Genomic DNA, 7,143 nt, shown 5'->3' on the forward strand with positions numbered 1-7,143 from the left:
TCTTTATGCAATTCACCACGACTCCAGGAAGTGTCTAGTCCAAGGAGGATGAAAGACACCTGGGGAAGGTCTAGACTCAGCCCGTAGCTCGGGGTCTGCCATCCAGTCTGAACCAAGTAAATTACACTCATATTGCTGCAGGCCCACAGATCCATGAATAAGAAAAATATACTCATATGAGCCATCGTGCTTTAGAATGTTTTGTTACACAGCACTGTGATGGCAGTAGCTGACTGATACATTTTCATTGTCTGGAAGTGTGGACACTGGCCTCTTCTAGACACAAAGGAGGTTAGAAAAGCAAACAATAACTAATAGTGACTTAAAGAGCTGAGAGAGAAATTTTCTGCCACACTTTCCAATTCAAATTCTCTACACATCTTTCCAAACCAGCACACCCTTCTTTGTCTCTCAGATACTAACTGTATCCTCCAAAAGCCCATTACGCATTTTGCTTTGAGGTGAGCTGTCTTTATTTCAAACTCTGGGCATGTAAAACTGACTTTACTCCATCTCTCCCCTCAAAACTAACTCCCCATCTGACTTCCTTATTATACATTTATTATTCCAGTGACAAATACTCAACATTTCAAGGTTAACTTTGATTTCTCTCATTGAATCCACATATTGGACAAACATTGTAAGTAACACTTATTATACTTATTTATTGAACACTTATAAGATTTTAGCCAACATTCTCAGTAATTTCCATGCATTATCGCACACCATCCTTATAGTACAAGCTTTGAAAGTGCATACAATTTATTATCATCTTCATGATAATTAAGAATTCAAGGTTAATTTCTGCCATATAGTTATTACTGGCAGAACAGGAATATACTATCTATATTGAGTTCAAAATGACTCCTTCACTGGGCCAAGTATTCCTAGTGAATTATTTCACTGAGCCCATACATTAACTACCTACCTTTGTATCAAATCGGTTAATCAAACATGAGAAATATTAGATTTTACTGATTCTTTCATAGTCACACCTTTAGCAAATGTCTCTCAATTTCAAAATCACTCCTCCCCTGGGCTAGATATTTTATGTGAATCATTTCAATCAATCCATCTATACATTTATCCTCTTTTATCAAATGACTTACTGGAAGACAAGAAAGAACAGATTATACTGATGCTTTAATAAATCAAACCTCCAGTATATGTCACTTAACTTCTAATCCCACTGCTTGTACCCAGGCAGTTAAAAAGTTCTTCCTTGCTTGTGCCTCCTCATTCTAAAATATTTGCATATTGCCCTCAAATTAAACTCCTTAAAATACTGTCTTTACCATCACGTTTCTTCTGCTCTACCACCACAGATGCCTGCTATTAGAAGTATCCTATTTATTTATGAGAGACATCACTCAAAACCAGTCATGGGGCTTTGCCGTATATTGACAAGGCAGGTGGAAGGGAGTAAAAAAGAACATTTTTTAGAAACTCCTTAGTTCAAGTTTTTGATAGTTTCACAGCCCACTTTGCCTATCAGATCAAGTTAAAATTTCTTATTCGAGAGCCTCAAAGAGATACATCCAGCCTAGCAGTAACACTGGAGTACTGACTGAGCCTAGAGAAAGGGTAGCTGTCCCTAATCTGATATTAGGTCTGTAAGTGCAATTGTGGGGTGAGGGTGTGCGTTTGTTATAACTGACCGGGCATCCATTCTAACGACTCCGTGTGTGTGCGGTGCTCACCATGGGGAACGATGAGTATCATTCCTGTGTTGCTGCTTCTCTTCTGTTAAATGCCCTCGCATTCTCTCTGCCCACCTTTCAAGGTTAATTACACTCCCTAACTCTAGTATGAGACCTGACCTCGACATCCCACCTCTACGTAAACCCCAAGAAACTCTTCTATCCTCTGAACCCCTATCAACAGGCTGGGCATCGTCATGAAGACCTTGAGACATCAAAACCCTCTCTCTGTGTGCTCTTCCCCCTTCTCTAGATCAGGGTTTTGCAACCTCAGAACTATTGACATTCAAGGCCAGTTAATTCTGTGCTGTGGCGGGCTGTCCCTGTGCCTTGTGCTATGTTTAGCAGCATCTCTGGCCTCTACCCACTAGATGTCAGCAGACCACGTCCCTCATTGTGACAACCAAGGATGTCCCCAGATACTGCTAAATGCCCTCTGGGGCGGGGGGTGGGGGGGGCAGGCGGGGGCGGCAAAATCGCGCCCTATTGAGAACTATTGCTCTGGGTTATACGATTCTCAGGACTGAGATGATTTCCACTTTTTCTTTCCCCCTTTCACGCCCGTAGCAGTGTCCTTCACCTAGAAGATACTCTGAGATGTGGTGGATCGATTTCACCTTCTCATGAATCCATCTTAATTGGAGGGTTTTGTTTTTTGAAACAGCCCAGCGGGTAGTTGTTTTAATCTGCCATTAAGTCCACAATTTCACAAATGACTGCTTAAAAATGCACATTGCTTAGGTATCAATTGTGTTTGTGCAGGATACAGAATTCTGCTTCTCCTAATAGGATCATCTTCTGAAAAGGCAAGCTTTTTTTATTTTATTTTTTTAGTGCCTACCTAGGATTCCATGTTATTCTCTAGAAAATATCAGTTTCCAGGGAGGTTATTTATGAAGCTATGGAGAATTATGATGATGCTGCAAAGAGTCATGATGACCTACAGAGAATAAACCAGAGCACCAAAGAGCTATTAAGAATAATGGACTAAAAAAAAATAATGAAGAAAATAGAGAAAAACAAAAATCAGAGCGACAATTCTACCGTGATCATCTACAAAAATATACCCTGCTACCTAGAGGGCAGACATGCTCAAGATAAACAGCGATGCTTTCACAATATTTTGTTTTGGAATGAATCACATGAGGTGATTTATCACATGTGTGTGATGGTGAAGTTAGTTTGCAAAAATGGAAACTGTATTGTTAGGAGCCCAAGATACACCAAAAAAAGAAAAAAAGAAATGATTTTCAAATATAAAGGGTAAAATTGCATGGCTCCAATGGGTGAAAAGCTCTACTCTACATCTGATTCAGTTCAACAGGAGTTCCGCTCTCCTCTTTACAATTTATATAATATCCTGTTTGATGTAAAATTGAAGACAAGAATGTAAGTTATCCCTAAGCCAACTTTTTAAACTAAAATGTTGTACAAAGATTCCTGTGGCATTTCAGTGGCCCTTAAATTTTAATAATACTGATAAAATATTCTACTATCCCCAGCCAAGTAATTTTTTATCTTTAATTGGTAAGCCCTCATTTATTATTTCCAAAGCATAAAAATTCTAATATCTAGGATTTATACCTTACCCAGGCAATCGTGACTGCAAATGTATTTTTAAGTGCACTCAAAAAATAGAGAAAGCAAATGAACACTAGGGAAATCTAAGTCTGGACTACAATGGAAAAAGAATTTTTTATAACAAATATATCATCGACTATATTATGGCTGCCTCTGTGCAAAAATACCCTCCAGCAAGCTCTGGGGTGATAAGAAAGTCTTTTTACAGAATGAGATGACAAAATTAAGTCAATAGAGAATAGGTCCTCAGGAATTAGCACAGATCATTTCAAAATTGACAAAGGAGCAAACCTGAAATATGGCATGAAGATTCAGTGAAATATAAATATTACATATTGATCCACAGATGATCGATAAGTGCTTTTTTGCTGCAGGCATTTTTATTCATAAAATAAGCTTTACTCGAATATTAAAGGAGAAAAGGGGGCAATGAGTTTGCAGAAAACAAAAAGCACTATTTAGAAAATGTCCCCACTGATACTGACATTGGTTTTGTAGACAATGTAATAAACCCTTTGAGATGGCACGTATCCCTATGAAATAAAAAATTAAGTTTCATTTCTAACCTACTCTATTAGGCTGAATAATGGCCACCCAAAGAGATCAGGTCCCAATCCCTATATCCTGTAAATGTTACCTTATAAGGAAAAAGGGTCTTTGCTGATGTGATTAAATTAAGGATCTGGATGGGGAGATTATCCTAGATTATCTGGGTGGGTCCTAAATCCAATGACAAGTGTCCTTAAAAGAGAGAGGCAGAGGAAGATTTGACACTTTTAGGAGAAGAAAAGGAGGCATAAACTGGAATGATGCAGCCATAAGCCAATGAACGCCAGCAACCGCCAGGAGTTGGAAGCGGCTAAGAGCAGATGCCCCACGCCCCGCCCCCCCGAAGTCTCCAGAGGAAGCGAGGCCCTGCCAACATCTTCATTATGACCCAGCGATACTGCTTTTAGAGTTCTGTCATCTAGACTGGCGAAAGGATAAATTTCTGTTGTGTTAAGTCACCAATTCTGTGATCCTTTGATAGAGCAGCAATAGGAAACTAACAAACCTACTGTATTTCTTGAGTGCCTGCTTTCTATTGCATCCCCAAATCCATGACTCACTGGTAATAACGAATGGCCCACGATAACACAGCATCCCTCCTGAGATTAACACATCCTATGTGACCGGCACGCTGTTAATCGCGTACGCATCTGCGTTCTCTAATCCTCACACCACCACCATCTTTCAGGTGTCAGGATCTCCATTGTACAGACGTGGAAGCGATGATCCACGGTCACATGTCCATCAAATGTCAGGCTTGTCATTAGAACTCAGAGGACTGATTCCAGGACCCTCGCCCACAACCGTTCTGCTCCACACCCACACGCACGTGATTCCTTCTCGCAAAGAGCAAAGGAAGACAGAGACACGTGTATTTCATTAAATTCACTGACTGTTCATATTACACGGAGTTCCTAGTCATTAAACACTCTTCATAGAAGTAATGGGTATGCTGGTCACTCTCTTCACTGGATATTTGACTTTTTGATACATTAAATTTTTATATCAAGAGTAAGCCTAACATTTCCACTAGAATGAATAGAAATAGTAGCTGTACGTGACATGATAGTTGAGGTTTTAATAAGCCTAATCCTAATTGGCAAGGCAAGGAATACAATGATTTGGGGGCTAAGCATTGCTAAAACTGAATGAAATTTAAGTTCCAGGGAACTGGTGGTGTCATGAATTGTCTCAGTTAATTAACTATTATCTTCTCAGTGTGCAAGGTAGGTAATGGGACCTGGAAAATACCATCCATCCATCCATCCATCCATCCATCCATCCATCCATCTGTCCATCCGTCCATCTATCCATCCATCTTCAGCTATCTAGTTCTGCCATCCAGGGACCATCCTCCTGTCCTCTCAGTCATGGCTTGTGGTCTGGTCACCAGCAACCTGAATCTCCAACCTGGGGAGGGCCTCAGAGTGCGGGGCGAGGTGGCCCCCAACACCAAAAGCTTCGTGCTAAACCTGGGCAATGACAGTAACAACCTGTGTCTGCACTTCAACCTTCGCTTCGATATACATGGAGACACCAACACTATTGTGTGTAGCAGCAAGGATGGTGGGGCCCGGGGCACCGAGCAGTGGGAGTCTGCCTTCCCCTTCCAGCCTGGAAGTGTCACGGAGCTGTGCATCTCCTTCGACCAGTGATCATCAAGCTGTCAGATAAGTACACATTCAAGTTCCCCAACCGCCTCGACCTGGAGGCCATCAACTACCTGGCGGCAGAAGGTGACTTCAAGATCAAATGCATGGCCTTTGAATGAAGCCAGCCAACCCATGGCCCCCAATAAAGACAGCTGCTTCTGTTTCCTCAGGACAAAAAATAAATAAATAAAGGAGTAGGGGTGTTTTAATTACTTTACACCATATGCGCTTCCATGAGTGATGGACCATGCCACTAACGGATTTCTGAATGAAAGTCCAGGGACCACTACCTGCTCTCCCATCAATGGTCAACCCATTTCTACGTGCAGGGGCAGTTACTCATTGTTTATAGGAGCACAGAACTACCTACTACGTAGTAAGGTAAAGAAATCAACAATGACAGCTTGAATCTTTTAGAATGTCTACAACTTGAGACAGTCATTTCACTTTTAAGAACTTGTCTGAAGGAGACAGACAGATGCTCAAAGATCTCAGTTCAAGGATTTTCATCGCAGCTTTAATGGCTAAAAAAAACTAAAACAATATTAGCGTCTAATAGTAAGTCTAATGACACACCCAAACATTGGGCTACTATGGACCATTAAATTTATTTTCCTGAAGAATATTTAAGGACATGGAGGGAAAAGTTCATATTAAAATGTCAAGTGACAATAGCAGGGCATAGTAATAAGATATAGTTCGAGCTTAATTAAATACCTGAGTACTCACATACACACAAAAATACAATACAAAAAGAATCCAGCAGAATGATGCTAGCAAGCATCCAAAATAGTAGGAATTACAAGGGAAATTATTTTCATATATATATATGTGTGTGTGTGTGTGTATATATATATATGTATGCATGAAATAATATATATATTTCTATTGTCAAACTTTTCCTTGATTAGTATACACTATATTATTTTATAAACAGGAAAAAGTACAAAATAAGCCCCCAGAATGCCAGTCTTAAATAGGCTAAGATGGTATTATTTTTCATTCCAAAAGTGTGGACTTTGTGAAAATTCTGTTGAACAAATCTCTGATTATTTTTTTCCCTCTGAGCTATGGATGTTGTCACAATCTGAATCACGGTATATGCACTAGATGCCAGGCACCTTCTAGCAACAGATGAATCATGTGTTACAAATGGCTTATGTTTAAAACAAATGATCAGCTGAAACATTTCTGCCTGCCACCAGTTCCCAGCAGACATTCCATATATTCTCCAACATATTAACTTAAAAATGAAGCTTGGTCTCAAATGGGCCTTGAGAAGTCCGGCAAAATGCAGGTAAGGAGAGGGATGATAGGCCTCTTTTCATATAGCTCAAGCCAAGCCACCATCGCCCTCCTGGCTTCTGGATTTCCTCCCTTGGCAGACCAAACGGAAAAGCAGATCTAGGAAGGGACAAATTAGCTATGTCTGTTTTAAAGAGAATTAGCACCAGGGACCCAAGGCGGTGAGTAGTTCAAGCTCCTAAAACAGAAATTAGAGGTATATTTGCCTACTGGGAAGCTACTGGGAAGCTCCTCTGGATTTGCCTTTTCTGAATATTTCATAAGAAGAGACCACTACAATATAGAGTCTTCTGCATCTGACCTCTTTCACTGAGTAGAATGTACGCATAACACTTTGTGGGGTCCATCCATGTTAT

General features: G+C 40.3%; 1 pseudogene; it reads left to right on the forward strand.

Moving 5' to 3' along the window:
* The first annotated feature begins 5,200 nt into the window (after positions 1–5,200).
* LOC102877829 lies at positions 5,201–5,601 on the forward strand (annotated as a pseudogene).
* Positions 5,602–7,143: the final 1,542 nt, after the last annotated feature.

Source organism: Pteropus alecto, unplaced genomic scaffold (assembly GCF_000325575.1).
Source record: "Pteropus alecto unplaced genomic scaffold, ASM32557v1 scaffold44, whole genome shotgun sequence".
Lineage (NCBI taxonomy): Eukaryota > Metazoa > Chordata > Mammalia > Chiroptera > Pteropodidae > Pteropus > Pteropus alecto.